Source organism: Protopterus annectens, chromosome 10.part0 (assembly GCF_019279795.1).
Source record: "Protopterus annectens isolate FY-2018-M chromosome 10.part0, PAN1.0, whole genome shotgun sequence".
Taxonomy (NCBI): domain Eukaryota; kingdom Metazoa; phylum Chordata; order Ceratodontiformes; family Protopteridae; genus Protopterus; species Protopterus annectens.
In genome coordinates this window covers 274881138-274898637 of record NC_056744.1, presented here as the reverse complement: position 1 = coordinate 274898637, position 17500 = coordinate 274881138, and positions in this window count along the sequence as shown.

Sequence of the window (17500 nt, the reverse complement as noted above, 5' to 3'; positions counted from 1 at the left end):
TCTCCTTTATACTAAACAAACATAAATGCTGCAAATAACCTTCTATGACCAACACTTAGTTACTTTTTAAATCATTTAGCGTACTATACGTCTCTCAAACACTTCCTGGTCCTTCAAACATAACGTCAATCTTTTTTTTTGTTTGTTTTGTTACAATGTATAGCATCTTAAAACCATAGAATCATTTTTAATGCATTGCAGCAGTGTTTCAATAGCTGTTTCACTTTTTTAGCATTTGAGACTTTGAACTTTCAATGTAATGAATCTCAACATTTTGGTCTCGATCATCTGTTCTTTGGCATTATGAAAATTCATTATTTCAAAGTAGATTCAAACACACACACAAATTTCAAACTATTTACATGCATATAAACTTTTGTCAAATACTCAGCATGGCTTTTTCCCTCTCATAGTACCACCACCACTCTTATGTCATTCACCAATACATTTAATATCTACAAAAACCTGTCAAATTTGTGTCCACTGTCTCTCTTGACCTTTCTAAGGCCTTCGATATGGTCACACATTGTAAACTAATCAATGTTCTCTATGATCTAAATCTCAGTCAAAAAGTGATTACTTGGTTCCAAAGTTTATCAGGTCATCAGCAGGCAGGTCAGTGGCAGCAGGACCTCTCCCAGCTTCTCCCAGTAACACTAGGAACTCCCCTAGGCTTCATCCTGGGTGCCCTTCTGTTCTCTTTATTTGCTAACAAATGTCACACCTCTACTCTACACTCTTCCATAATCCAATATGCTGATGAGTCTACTTTAATATGCTGTGCTCCTTCCCTCCAAGTTGTTGTGTCACTACTTATTCTGATGATGACAGCATAGTTATTTATTTATTTATGTATTCATTTTTGAGAGAGCCTGCTGAAAGTGTCTCAGATTCACTGACTTTAATGACTGGAGCTCGCACCCCACAGCATGTTAGTAACTCTTCAGGAATTGACACTGGTTCAAAACATGAAGCATATGGTGACACTACATTACAGGATGTAGATTGAGAAATTCCATGCACCTCTGCAGCTTCATCTCCTAACCCACAGGAACACCTTCTGGGTGATGGCAGAAATTCAGAGGTAACAGTGTCCACAGTGCCACTTTCACAAAGCGGGTGCCAGGTGGTGGCATATGTCATAGCTATCCCAGAAAACCCAAAATATTGACTACCCAGCAGTAAATGTGCTGTGACATTGTTAAGGCTCAGTGCTTCAAAAAGTTATCAGTATCTGAAAATCTTTGACTGTGTGGATTTGCATCTAATCAACACATTAATGTCTTTCAAATACAATGGTGGCAATCTAAAATGAACACATATGCATAAAATATATAAATATATGTGCCCTTTTCATAGCTGCTTACATTTTTACATTATCTACTTGCCTTAATCCAATAAGCAGACTTTGTCCAGTAATTCTGACAGTACAGCTGTTTCTATTCACCCACAGAAGCTTCCAATCAATCAACAGGATCTTCTCACTGCCTAGAGATTTGAACTCAATGACTCGCCATAATTTATCAACACCAGGGAGTAAGGCTCATCATCCCATCACATGAAAAAGATGAACACTCTAAGACATATACAGTGGACTTTAAAAAAAATCACTGTGGACTCAAATATGTAAATAATACCACTTTGTCATATTACCATTACCCATCAAATCCAGCTGTAGGTTTAGTAACACAAAGATAGTTTAGGGACCCTTGTACTCCTCCCAAGAGGAAAAGTAAGAAACAAGAAATGATTCTATCCCCTCAGACTACCTCATATGTTTGGTATCTTTCCTAAACTCCTGGGAGTACTGACAAAAGCCTTAAGAGTACTCAAGTAAACTATTCTCTTACAGCTGCTGTCTTGCATCGAACATTTACTATAGGGGCCTAATACAATCTTGGTAAAAGCATTTTCATTTCTTAAATGAATGACATTTGTATTCCTGAAAATACTGTATTTCCTGCTTGATAAGTGTCTCTTCTGACTGACTGCAAAATTAAATGAATAGCATTTTGTTGAATTTAATTATGTCTATAGCTGGCAGAGAAAATAGTGAAGTATATCTCAGAAATTAATCTTGTGCTAAATTACAAAGGTTTTGTGAGCTCAGTGTTAAAGCTGGAAGTATTTTTTATTCACAGCCTGATCTTTTAGCCAAATTAGGAGCTAAATGCATTTAATTGTGCTATGGAATTTTCAGGTGTTCTAAATATAGCTGTCTACCTTTGCTGGATGAATAGCATACAGTTTAACCTATTTTTAATTTTTGTATTAAAGCAAAATGGTTGAAGTTATAAAAACTTGACAAATGAACACGTAAAATAAATTACTGTATCTGATCTTAACGTTGAGTGACAACTAGTAGATCCCAAACCAGAAATCATGCCATAAAAGATTGGAAAAAAATCTCTTGGGGAAAAATATACAGCTTTAAGTGCAGGAAACTGACATCTATGTTTGTATAAAAAAGCATACATTTCATAGTTGCATTGTTTCATAGCATCACTAGACCATTAAAAGTGCAGACTCCCACATACCATGAAAGTACTTTTAATCTCCCATAAATATTGACACAGGGATTTGTATGGATTCCTAACTTAACACTTGAGAATATCAGAGACAGCTTAATAGTGATTCAGAGCAGCCAGTTTTTATGTGATTCACGTAGTGATCCCTGTGCCACTGGCCAGATGTCATTGTAACATAGCAGAAAACTTATGGCACACAAACAGGCTATTTAGTATGCTGTCCAGATCCATGGTACAGAATGGAGAAACCAATTGCATGACATGAGTTACTCTGTGATAGAACCCAGATCATAAAGTGGCCTAGAGCTTAATAATTTCACACTTGTCTCACCTGCAGTCATATCATAAGCACAGATGATATACTGCAGAAATTGCTGTCAGACATTTACCTCTGGCAGTAATGCCCATCAACATCAACATGTATTTTATAATTCCATTAATACACCTCCCATAGATCATATGCAGACACTTCTGAATGTGGAATATCTCAGTCCTCAGCTCTTTCCCAAATGTCATGCTTCCTAGAATAACCACAAACCAAGTTAAAGGACATTCAAACATACATCAGTTGTCATACTTCAATGTGCAGATGCAAACATACTGACATATATGCTAATATAAGGACATAGAGCAAATGTCCAGATGACATTTGTAATGATCTGTAACATGTCATATGTACTTGTCTAGAGAATATAATGGCACATCTGTATCAGATGCTTGTGATATGAGCTAGTTGAAATGGCCCTTTACTATGGATCAGTACTATTTCAACATGTTGGGGATGATCAGCATTTGAGCTATTCTTTAACATCAACATCTGGGAATTATGCTGTGTGTGGTACAGCAGACCACTGTGGCAGCAAACCCAGCTGACACAAAACACAATCTCTTCAGCTGTTGCATGACTGAGTGCCTTATCTATATTCACCAAACTATAACATAAACTACATTGTGTAGAAATCCATAGTAAGTGCAGAAGAAAGGCGTATGCAGTTTGTAGATTATATGGGTAATCACATGTACATGGCATTATAAAACAATCCTAGCTGCCATTGCTGATCAAAACACACACACGCGCACACACACATGCACACACACCCACACACAACCATGCACACACACACACACACACACACACACACACACACACACACACACACACACACACACACACACACACACACACACAAAATCACACATCACACATGCATCACTTCATTATGATGTTTTTTTTCCTTCAACGTTCGTACATCACAAGAAAATTTGCTATCACTAATCAATGTATTTATGTTACAGTAAGCAATATAGTGCATTTTACTCTATTGCTCAATATCTGACTGGTAAACGCAACATATCCTGTGGCCATTTCTGCATCATTCTCTAGACTGGTGCTTTACTTATGGCGTTTGTGACTGCTACATAGAGGTCAGGAGTGCTGTGCTGCTTCTGTCCACACTTTTTATCTCTTGCTCATTATGGTATTTCCCTCTTGCACCATGGCAATATATTTATTATACATTATTAAGAATCGTGGCACTGCTAGGGTGCCTTCTCTGTGTGTAGTCTGCATGTCCTCCCTGTGGTCATGTGAGTTTCCTCAAGGTGCTCCGGTTTCCTCCTGCATCCCAAAGATATGCTGTAGGTGGATTGGACACTCTAAATTGGCCTTAGGCATGAGTGTGTGCCTTCTGTGGAAGGTTATGTGCCGGGCTGGCAACTTGACACCGTAAAACTCCACTGCCAGTCATGAGCGGACAGGTGAGCCACTGTGACGACCCCTAACTGGGAAAAGACGAAAGAAGAAGAAGAAGAAGAAGAAGAATCATGGTGCTCATTAGCTATACAAATGTTGTCTGCATCTGCATGCTCAGTATCTACTTGACTCACTTATATCTTTCTGCTCCTCTTTCTGCATACACTATCCTGCTCAATGCATAATAGATTTATGAATCCTGCCTATGACATTTGTAAATTCATATGACATTTGCAAATTCTTTCAATCAAGGAAAAGAGTAAAAACATCCTGCAAGTGCATATGAACATCTACAGTAGTATTGGTAACTGAATATGAACATCTACCGTAGTATTGGTAAATGAATATGAACATCTACCATAACATCGGTAAATGAATTTGAACATCTATAGTAGTATCAGTAAATGAATATCCATAAGAGGAATGCTTATCAGCCTGATGTTCATCGTGTTACCCTGCTGTGGTCATCACACTTGGGTTATCCTGTCATCAGGCGGTCCCGCAGTCGGCCAGAATTCCAAAGTCTTGGTCCGGCGTCAGTTGCTGTTGCCTCTTCCCTGACGTCAGTGCACCAGCGGTATATATAATGCAACCAACGCCATTTTCTTCAGTCTTTCTTGCCGCGCGGTGCCCGAAGCAGAAGCAGTTCACAAGTGCTGGTCGGCCGACTCCTGAGATTTTTGAATTTGAATTTCAGACCGAAGTCTTCTATAAAGCTAAGTACCCCATTGGGGAAACTTTTCTTGCCTCAGACCGATGTCAGAAAAAGTTAACAATTGTATTTCTTGTGGGAAGCAAATACCTCATAAGGATTTTCATTCTTATTGCATACCTTGCCTATGCCCAGACCACAACGTCACTTCTTGTCGGTTTTGTGCTAGGTTTAATAAGCTTTGATTTCGCACGACACTACTTCAGTAGGAAATTTAACTACACCATGCCATCGGAGCAACCGACTACTGGCGTGCACAAAAAACGCAGGGATAAGGACAGACAGCCCAGGCCTAAGCCAGATTTCGAGGCCACGGCAGATCTGGTCTCCGGTTCTCTGGTCCTCAGTGAGGCTCCGACACAGCCCCTGACTACCGCAGATCTGGAACCCGAGACCGCTATGGAAATTTTGACAGAATGTACCAGGCTGACGCAGCCTTTTACTTCAGGCCCTTCGGACGACTTTGCTACAGAAGACGTCGGTACTACAGAAATGCCATCGATTTCTGAAGGCATTTTCAGACCGATGACTCTCACCATTTAAATGTTTTCTAAGTCAAAGACTCCTTCTAAATCTAAAAGGACTGCACTCCATGCCTAAGAAACAGATGCTCAAAATGGCTGAAGATTTGATTTCTTTAATCAGGGGTTCCCAGCCCCCTCCTGACAAAAGGCCTAGACAAGAGGAAGATTATGCAACCTCTGAGCAAATGTCCATTTCTTCAGACTCCTCTGAGGACCAAGACTACTCCTTCTCTCCTTATGAAGATTCTGATGCTGAGGACTCTATTCTCTCAGCTTCTCCTCCTGAAGACTACTCCTTTGGGGAAACTTTACCGACTATGAGGGAACATTTTCACTGGGAAGGTCAGGACTACTCTGATTCAAAGAAAAGGCTCAGAGAGTTTCTTTTACTCCCCCAACACAGACCAATTGCCATCCCACCAGTTTTGGTCATTGTGGATGATGTCTACTTAGAATCAAGTTTCAACCCAGACTCTCTACCTCCTGCTCCGGCTAAGCCTGACAGATACTATAGAGTGCCTGATTCCCACAAATTTCTTTACAAAAGCCCTGTAGCTGACCCAGAGACTATCTCACAGGGTCCCAAGGGGGCTAAGGCTTCTATGGCTAAAAACCCAGTACCTTCTGAGAGGGATTCCAGAGCACAAGACAGGTGGGGGAAAAAGGTTTACACCTCAGCCACACTAGCTATGAGGGCACTGAATTGTCAGTCTCACATGCTTAAGTATCAGCAATTTCTAATCTCTCAGTTAAAGCAAAGAATAACCTCTCTCCCTCAACAATCTGAATTGAAAGAAGTACAGGATCTGTTGCACGCCACTGAGCAGGTGGGCAAACATACCTTACAATGTGGGTTTGATTCTTTGGAGGCCTCCTGCAGAGCAGCTGTCACTGGGTCTGTTATATGTAGGCATGCTTGGTTAAAGGAACAAACTCTGCCTGCTCATGTTAAAGCAAAACTACTAGATGCTCCCTTACAGCAAGATGTTCTTTTTGGAGTTCAAGCAGAAGAAGTTTTAAAGAAAATGGAAGATAAGGCAAAATCTATGCAGACAGTCAAAGATTTCCTACAAGTACAACCCCCTCGCTTCAGCTGGCCAACAAATAATTGGTCCTTTCCAGCCACTGACAGACCCCAGAGGGGTAAATACAGATGCCCAAGAGGCAGAGGACAACCACAAGCCCAGTATAAACCTCGACAATGGGGCTCTACAACACAGAAGGGAGGAGAAGACAGGTCTCAAATCACCAGAAGGCAAACTCAATGACTTGCACCTCATCTGGCCAAGCAATACTCTCTTGGCAGCCCCCTTGGGGGGGGGGGGGGACTCGCACTTTTTGCAGACAACTGGCACATTGTCACAAAGGACAAATGGGTCCTAGACATAATTTTACGAGGATACAGATTCCAGTTTCACACATTGCCAATGAAAAGAGGAATGCCAAACCTGCCACAAAATCAATGGGCAGAGGCACAAAAGCAAATTACAGCTCTCATGGACATGAGAGCCATTCAACTGGTACCTACTCGAGAGCAAGGCCAAGGATTTTATTCAAGACTCTTTCTAGTGCCCAGAAAGGACAATGCCTGGAGACCAATTCTGGACCTTTCAGTTCTAAACACTTACTTACAAGTACCCAAATTCAAGATGCTAACACTACAGCAGCTACTTCCCATGTTGGGCAAGGAAGATGGCTAGTAACGCTGGACCTCAAGGAGGCATACCTGCATGTCCCTATCAGACAAAGTTGCAGAAGATACCTCCATTTCATTGCAGGTTCAACCCATTACCAATTCTCTGCACTGCCCTTTGGCTTATCTACTGGGCCCAGAGTTTTCACAAAATGCCTAGCACCAGTAATTGCATACTGCAGACAAAGAGGAATTCAAATATATCCATACCTGGACGACTGCCTCATCCAAGCAGAAAGCAAAGACATTCTCTTACATCATCTGGCCTTTGCAAAGCATCTACTAAACTGCCTGGGGTACACAGTAAACGAAAAGAAGTCAAAACTAGCACCCGCACAAAAAATGACATTCCTGGGTGCCAGCTTGAATACAATGGCCCAGAAGGCTTATTTTACGCCAGACAAGCAACTACAACTGACTCAATATTTCAAGACAATGGCAACAAAGACCCAATTAACTGCAAGAAAAATTCTGCAGGCTTTGGGATTCATAGCATCTTGTATACTAATAATACCATTTGCAAAGCTGCATATGAGGAAATTACAGTGGTACCTAAAAAGCGTATGGTCTCAACACAGCCATAGCTTGGATACAATGATATCTCTCATACCCTGCCTACAACAGGAATTTCTATGGTGGTCACAGGCATGTCACCTCAACAAGGGTCAGCCTTTCACCTTGTCCCCAGCCAGGCAAACTATCACAACAGATGCTTCAGACTATGCCTGGGGGGCACACATGGCATGACAATGCATTCAAAGCCTATGGACTGCAGATCAAAGAAATCTGCACATAAATCAAAAAGAGATGCTAGCTGTACAGAAAGCTCTGACAGCCTTCAAGGATCTATTACATTCAGGACAACTTGCAATAAAGATGGACAACACCACAGTAATGTGGTACATAAACAAACAAGGGGTCACACATTCTTACCATCTATGCTGACAAGCAATGACCTTATGGAACACAGCTCTGGCCTACCAAGTCCAGTTACAAGCTCAATTCCTGCCAAGACAGAAGAACACATTGGCAGACGACCTCAGCAGAAACATCAAGGATCCCCACGAGTGGAAACTAGATCCACAAATATTTGCAATAATAACTCAAAAATGGGGCCTTCCAGACATAGACCTGTTTGCCAGTCCTCAAAACTATCAACTGACAAAATTTTGTACAAGGACATTTCACCATCAAGCTTGGAAAGTGGACGCTCTCTCTTTCAGTTGGAAAAACCTGACAGTATATGCCTTCCCTCCATTGCCTCTCCTCACAAAGGTACTTTTGAAAGTCAAAAAGGAGAGACCACGACTGATTCTCGCCAGCACTGGTATCCCCTATTGAAAATATGGCCTACAGCCCACCATGGATATTGCCTCAAATCCCCCATTTGCTCACACAACAAAACAATCAGATTCGTCACAGCCAGCTCAAAACATTAAATCTGGCTGCATGGCAAATCATCTAAATATCCAACCAGCACCTCTTTCACAAGCAGTTCTGGATGTTATTCTGGAAGCCAGGAGGCCAAGCACCAGGAAGGCTTATTCGGACAAATGGAAAAGGTTTTGTGCCTGGAACCAAGCTAAAGGACAAGACACAATTCAGCCTCACATGCCTCACATTCTACAGTATTTAGCTGAGATGTTGCACAAAGGACTTTCCTTTACTCAATTAAAATCCATGTTTTGGCTATTTCAGCTCACTACAACACAGATCCACCTTTATTTTCACATCCTCTTCTAAGGCAGTTCCTCAGAGGGGCAAAAAACATTAGCTCCTACACCAACATAGGACCTCAATTTTGTTCTGGAAAAACTAACGCTACCTCCCTTTGAACCAGCTTTCTTTGCAGATGTACAGTTCCTATCATGGAAGACTGCCCTGCTCCTAGCAATAACTTCAGCTAGAAGAGTCTCAGAGCTACAGGCACTAATGGCAGTGGAACCTTTCCTCATTTTTCATCAAGACAGAGTTTCTCTATGAACTAATCCTTCCTTTATGCCTAAGGTGGTTTCCAGTGTAGCTTTAAATCAAACCATCCACTTACCCACCTTCTTCCCCAATCCACAGAACAAAGGTGAGAGACTCTTGCATTCCTTGGGCATTCACAGGCAGCTTCGTTACTATTTGGACAAAACTAAGGCTTTCAGAAAATCTGACCAGTTCTTTGTATCCTATGCTACAGCTTCTCAAGGGAAGGCTATATCAAAGCAAACCATTTCTAAATGGATAGGTCATTGCATACGTTTCTGCTATACCCATCATGGGAAAACAGTTCCTGCTACCATTAGATCCCACTCTACCAGGGCAACAACTACCTCTACAGCCTTTCTCAGGGGGGGTTCCAACCAAGGAAATTTTAGAAGCTGCAATTTGGAGTTCAGTACACACCTTTACCAAACACTATCACTTACCTCTTTACTCAAAGTCCAGGGAGGGCTTCGCTACTGCAGTTCTGCAGGGCCTTATAGCCTCCTCCAACCCTCTATGATACCTCTCCCCTACCTTAGCTTTGGGATTCAACTCAAGTGTGATGACTGCAGCAGGGTAACACGATGAACATAGTACAGTTTTGTATCCACCATTAATGTAGATGTTTGAGTGTTCACCCTGCTGCAGTCCAGGTTACCCCCCCTCCATCCCCTCTGATCTACTGGCTAAATCTCTTCTATGCCTTACTGATGTATTTGCTTATAGCTGAAGGGATTTTGTGTTTGTGCTGTGGTTACTCCTTTTGGTACTAATTTCTGACCACCTTTTTGGGGGCACCTGACATCTGGAGCAAGAAAAACTGAAGAAAATGGCGTTGGTTGCATTATATATACCCCTGGTGCACTGACGTCAGGGAAGAGGTGACAGCAACTGACGCCGGACCAAGACTTTGGAATTCCGGCCAACTGCGGGACCACCTGATGACAGGATAACCCAAGTGTGATGACCGCAGCAGGGTGAACACTCGAACATCTACATTTATGGTAGGTACAAAACTGTACTATTCAGGCCTTTGATACTGTTACCCCCAGATTCATGAAGCTCGGCACAAGGCCGGTGTAAGGCCTGCACCGGCTGTGTGGCGTATATATGGTGTAGTAGCGCCATATGCATATTAATGAAGGTGCGCTGTCACCACATCCACGTGCATAGGACATGTGCACGAGTGCATTGGGCGTTACTAAGCTGCGCCCGGAGGCGTGTCAATGTCAGCTGGCGATGAGCAACCTAAACTGCTGAATATTATAGCCTGCCTGCAATAGAAATCGCAGCTATCAGTGTACGTGGATAATGAAATGTATGCAAAGCATGCAAGACACTTCCCGGCCACACAAAATGGAGAACCAAACAGAAATGCACGCAACACAATATGAGTTTCCGTCCATGGAACAAATGATATTTAAAATCGTGTGTCCGTAATGTACTGCACTGTCAGTAGTTATACCCAGTGGAAGTGAAGCGCATCATGTCAGCGCGCCGCCAATACACACGTCTAGCCCCATGGGCATGGTCACCAGCAGTCCCACAGTGGTAGTGATAGTACACAGCTGGGCAGTTGTGGCTATATAACAACCGTAATGAAACCTGACAGTCCAAATTGTATACCAAACACACACAAACATATGTATATTAAAATGTGCTATACACATGAACAGGAACGTAACCGGCACATACACATAGGATGCTATATGCGGAACCGGGATATCCAAAAGCAGAACCCATGCATGCAAATGCAATACGCAACAGCCCCTGTATAGCACATAACCAGCACCCATGTCCGAATATCCACCAAATCCAGCTACCAGCCTTGCGCAGCCGTACACCTACACATAACAAGTATTCCCCATATGTAGTAGGAAGTATCGTCCTAGGCAGTGTCAGGATTGCAAATATGTATCCCACGTTTGTAAACATCCCATCACAGTTATGTAAATCCAAATGCCCGCGCATTCATGTTTCGGCAAAATGTGTGTACATCCCGCGTGGTATAAGTAACCTGTTGAAACCTCAGAGTTGTTTACACGCCACGGTGTCCAGTACTGTACACATCTGGACAAAACATGTATGTGTAGTCACGGTACTGTTCAGTGTCTACACAGACATGCAAAACATACTACCCAGGATGGAACAGCTGTCCACCATGCAGGTCTCCCCACTAGGGTTGCCACCTGTTCAGACGCCCAAGGTGGGAGATCCCTTGTAGAAATGTGAGAATTTGCAGGAAAAAACATACCCCCGGCCAGTGCAAAGGACAGAATTACACTTGTTTGCCAAGATAAAAGCTTATGTCATAGCATGTGAATAGCTTATGCTAACCCAAATAATAGTTATGTGTTTCAGATACAACATACCTGTATCAAGCAACTATTAAAGAAAATAAGAAATATACCTGTGTCTTAAAATCACAGGACACTTGCCATGTCTTAGGTGTCATTGCAGGACACAACTGTCCAAAGTGGGACTTCCCCTCGCAAAGAGGAAGAGGTGGTAACCCTACTCCCCACTGAATTATCGACAGTATATATTCAACCCAATCACATACTGACACCACCACTCAACCTATTACAGCAACAAAATCTGGACAAAATCTAAAATGACGGGTGGACAAATAGGGATAGATGTAAGTACTGCTCTCACAAACTTCAAAAGTTCACAGAATAATAGTATGTACATTAGCATGAAATGTTGTGAAGGATGTGGGGTAGTCCCCGAGTATTACAGAGGTCCGTACATTCTTACTGTAACAAACCTTCACATATGTTTACTGTACTACTGCATACCTGTAGTTAATTCATAGCTAATTCATGTCCAAAATAATAATCCTCGTATGAATGAATACAGGAAATAGTCAAATGTGAATGTGAACACCACTCACCGTGGATTATGTATTGTAACCACCCCCACCCATATTATGTATTGCCAACATTATAAGCTGCTGACAGGTGCCCAACACCTGTGTCTGTAAACACAGGTAAAATAATGTGAATGGGAACACCAACACCGTGGATTTTGTATTGTAACTACCCCCACCCATATTATGTATTGCCAACATTATAAGCTGCTGACAGGTGCCCAAACACCTGTGTCTGTAAACACAGATAAAATGTTTAAAATGGAAAAACTCTGTCCATGTGCTTTGTCTGACATTTGAACATGGTCAGGTCAGTTCCATTCACCAGGCGGACAAGCCTAATCCCAGATCACCACATGAACACCCTGACAATTAAAGACTTGTATGTGTCAGGACTATAAGCCTTGGGGTTCTGAATATCCCTGCAGTGATGAAATATGCAGCTTGGGTCCAGAGCAGTAGGGAATCGGGAATGTGTAATATGTAGTACCGCATTTTTCCCAGCAGGAGAATGGATGCCTGTGTCGTAAGTGAAGCAGGGAGGCATATGTTAATGTAGCTATGTACTATGGGTATGCATATAAATGAGTCAGAACACCAAACGTATAGTGGTTACAGCATCCGGCCAATGTGAATGCAGTCCCGGTTCAACTACGACTGCAGCACATATAATGTTAAAGTGTAATGAATGTGTCTGTGCTGTACAGACATTTAAATATGTAAAGGTGAACGTGTGTTTCGCATATGTCCATTATCCGGATTACAGATATTTTACTGGTACTGTCACAAGTAATAAAGCCCACGTAAGCACAAAGACTTAGTAAACATATGTAACCCACAATAAGGATATGCATGTGCGCCTGCGCGTAACCCACAATAAGGAAATGCAAGTGCACCTGTGCGTGTGTAATCCACTCACAGCATAGCAGATGAATGCTGGTTTCTACACGTAATGTCCATATATGGATATATACATTTGTGTATAGATATATATATATCCACAGACTTAAACTAAATAAATATATGAAATAAAGAATGTACAGACATATATATATATATATATATATATATATATATATATATATATATATATATATATATATATATATATATATATATATATACATACATATATATCTATATCTATAAATATATATATATATATATATATATATATATATATATATATATATATATATATATATATATATATATATATATACATACACTCAAACACATACATCAATTGATATATACCTAACAAACATATAAACAAATGTCCTCGTAGATATAACACATGTACATAAATAGGTTACACCATAGCTAGTATGGATACACATAACAGACATGCAATTAAGGTAAATACACTGCTGCTCTCAAAACTACTGCCCGGAAAGTATCAGTGTGCCAGATCTGTAAGTCCTACTCTTTAAACATGGATATAGGTGTCCTTTGCAGGACTCCAAAAATAGTGAATCTATAAACGCACTGCCCTGTAATGATTGCTGCAAAGAAGTGTCATCCGCAACTACAGTATAGCTGTACATGCAACAGTAGCTTGTGCAAGTGTAATAACACATGGGTTGACAGAATGTAAGACATATGTACCGACATGTGGAGAGTGGATAGTGCTTAGAAGTGTCGTCATACTTTATTATCGCTCACATTAAATATGTGTTATGACTACTGTGGAGGGGTGTCAGGTCTGGGAATCATGGGCATGCAATAATGGGCCTAGGTGCCTAGGTGTTGGTTGGCACAGATTTATGAGGTCCGCCCCATGGGAGTGATTAATATACCTATGTGGGTATAGCAGATGCCTCTAACTTCCTAAATGAAGATCCCATCTACTGGATATTGTGTAAACTATTGGGGGAAGACGTAGGGAGTTATATTAGTGTTGTGTAAGCGATTATCATGGACGTACATGCGTATGAATAAGATGGTAACCATACCCCTCAATCAGAATAAGACATCTGGACAAAGGCATTTTAAAATAAGTACAAATAGGGAATATCTCAAATATTCTTCTTACAAAGTTAGAACGTTGACAGAATAATGGATCAGTCAATAGTATGAATGTTTTGAGGGTTATTAATTGTAAACTACAAATGTCTGTCATTATTGTCTAACCCCACAGTCCCAAATGACTTCCCACTAAATTACCAGAAAGGCACAATATTATTAAAAAGGGAACAAAATCAGGCGTTTAAGTTCGGAACATTTATCCAAAATGTGTACAGTTGAGAGGTATGAAGGTAACCCTGACCTAAATAAATGTACAGAACTAGTGCGATTAGGTGGACAGGTGTGAAGAAAGACGTGATGACAAATGACAAAACATGTATAAGTCAAAAGCATGTACCTCAACAAATCTGTATGAATACTAATGCCCTGTGATAGTCAATGTGGAAGGTTAATAGAAACAACATAAATGTGTCCCTCAGGGTGCTATGCAGTGTCCCTGATACAGTGTTCAGACTCCCACACACGCATGTTAGTTCTGCCATTGACGGAAAGCGCAAATATCAGCGAACACATAAGGTAGATGATAGCAGAATATGTTTTGATCAGCACCTGTTGGCTTTTGTGAGGAACACAACACTCTGGGCGGTTGTGTCCTACAAAAGGAATGTAATGGCATCTGGCCTGTGATTTCTCCATATATTGTGTGTAGTGGTGTAATAAAATGACATATCTTGTATCATAAACAGATACATGTTATAGGAAACAGTATCATCGACTATACCACTACAAGACAAATCTGAAGGTATGAAAAGTGCTGAAGTAGTCAGTTTAGTATTGACCGCAGGTATGTGTGGACTTGTCAAATGTCACAGCTGTACATATAGCTCCTATAGGGCTGTCTCCTCTACAAATGATGAAAGTGGGAGGTGCTCTGTAGAAATGACAGACGTAGCAGATCAAAACATACCTACAGCCATGCTTACTGTACAAATAGCCATATTAGCACACATCAAAGCTTAGGCCAGGATTCACGAAGCTTTGGTCGGTGTACGAGTAGAGTAAGAGTAGAGCAAGGCAAGATGTCCGCCGAGCTATTCAGCAATATCCTGTAGGGGCATGTAACACAGCCCCTCAAACGAACGTTGCACGGACAGTGTTAGGATATGCAAATTACCACATTTGTAGGTGAAAGCTATGCAAATGATGTAAAATATGTGATACATGAAACAGTAAGCTGTCCGTGCAAGAGTAGAGGTATGTGCAGAAATGTACATGGATGTTAACCGAGTAACGTTCTGCAAGTAGCTAAACTGAGCAATGTCATCTGCAAATAACGGATGGTTTAGTTGAAGAAGCATGCCGATGGCCAAATATTAGGCCAGTGGCATGTATTCCCATTGGAAATTAATAAAACTCTAGTTGTCCTCCCCCGATCTCTGGTGTTTAAGCACTGTGCATACAAAACAAGACAAATATGTAAAATATGCATACAAATTGTAATGTCAGTTAAAAGTTATTGCATCATGCAGGTGAATGGCAAGCTGAAGACAACATGGCTACTGAATAGTGGTTGCTATGTGTGGAAGCGCACACTCAGAGATGTAACCAAGCATTAGTAGGCAATCCTATGCAATTGAGGCTGAGGATAGTGAAGCACAATTTGTCATGCCATATGGGCCAAGCCTCTACAGTGTAAGAGTAGGTTAAGGGGACTATCAGTGTAGAAGATAGGTGACATCATGAGTGTGTATGTATAAAACACTGTAATCTTATTGGAGCAGTGTGTCACATGTCTGCTGTCAGTGACTCATCAGTGGAAGAGGCGTGTTATGATTTATCCTAGGTAAAGTCAGTAAACTGACGGTGTACGCCATGGATATCACTGAAGTTCCTTGCAAACCTGGTGAAGTGTGTTTGCACCCGTGCAAGCCTGTAAGCCCGAGTAAGCATGTGTGCATGTGTGTCAGCCCATGTGCGTGAGTTGAAGAATAAGTAAACTACTGTAAGTTTGTTGAAGCCCGTGTAATGTTGTGTAAGCCAGTGTAAGTGTGCGTATGCATGTATAAGCCTGTGTGCGCACGTGGAAGCGGATATGCACTTCACTGTGCTCCTATGCGCGGTGCCGCTCACTGTGGACACAAACAGTGAAAAGGAAGGTAAACAAATAGCAGTAAGTTAACCAAGGAGAACTACCACAGCTAGCAGGTGAAAACAATCAGATTGAGTATATTACACAGCCAGTACAGTAGGCCAGCACAGCACGTACAACTCTACAAACAGTAGTCCACCATGTTTTTCTCAGACACACTGCAACACTGTAGTATACTAAGAAAAGTGCAAACTGTAAAAGCTTAACTGAGACAACATAATGTTAGGGGCTGCCATTGCTATTATACATCAACATATGCAACATGTGGAGGGTTGTGCCAATGTGAATGCTGCTTAGCATCACACAGTGAGTAGACGGAGAGGAGTGTGCAGCCACAGGGTAACCTACCAGGGGCTACATGAGCTGGAGATAGTAGAGTGCTATAGAGTGGACAAAGACCTCCTGCAGAAGATTTTGGATCTGTGTAGGCCATGTCTCACACACAGAACCAACAGAGGGAAACCTATCCCAGTGGAAACCAAGGTATGTGTTGCCCTAAGGATACCAGCAACAGGTACCTTCCAGAGATCAACTGGTGATATGATGTGGATTTTACAAACATCAGCATCCAGGGTACTGCACCAGTTCACGAATGCCATGTCAGCACATGTCAGTGATGATGTATATATCCCCAATTCCCGTAAGGTATTGGGCAGCAATATGTGTCATTTCCACACCATAGTGGAATACCCTAAATACTGTGTGCAATACACTGCATGCACATATGCATCAAAGCACCAGCCAGTGAGTGTGGTAGGGCCTACATCATCCACAAGGGCTTCCCCTCCATGAAGTGGCGGTTTGTGTATGATGGCCAGCCCGTAATAATGAATGTGTGTGCTGGATGTCCTGGAAGCTGCAATGCTTCCGATATGTGGCATCTGACGCAGCTGTACAAAACATTTGGCAATGGGGAAAACCCTCATGGTCACCTAGTGGGGGATGCCGGATGTGCAGTTCAACTGTGGCTGATGACACACATCAGAAATGCACACACACATGAACAGGAATGCCATAATGAGGCACACACACATACAGAAACCTTACTCTAGCATGTGTTTGTGTCACTCTAGTCACAGTTCTGGTGCCTGGACACATCTGGTGGAGCATTACCGCACTTGTCAACTACATGTATCAGAATTGTCTGTGGCCTAGGTCATCTGTGTCTCACACACACACACACACACACACACACACACACACACACACACACACACACACATGACAGTTTATATACATAGTGTGAGTGACTGTTCATGTATGTGTAATACTGCAGAACAGTTCAAACACAGCAAAGTATGTCAATAATGGACATTCATCATAGTTGTAC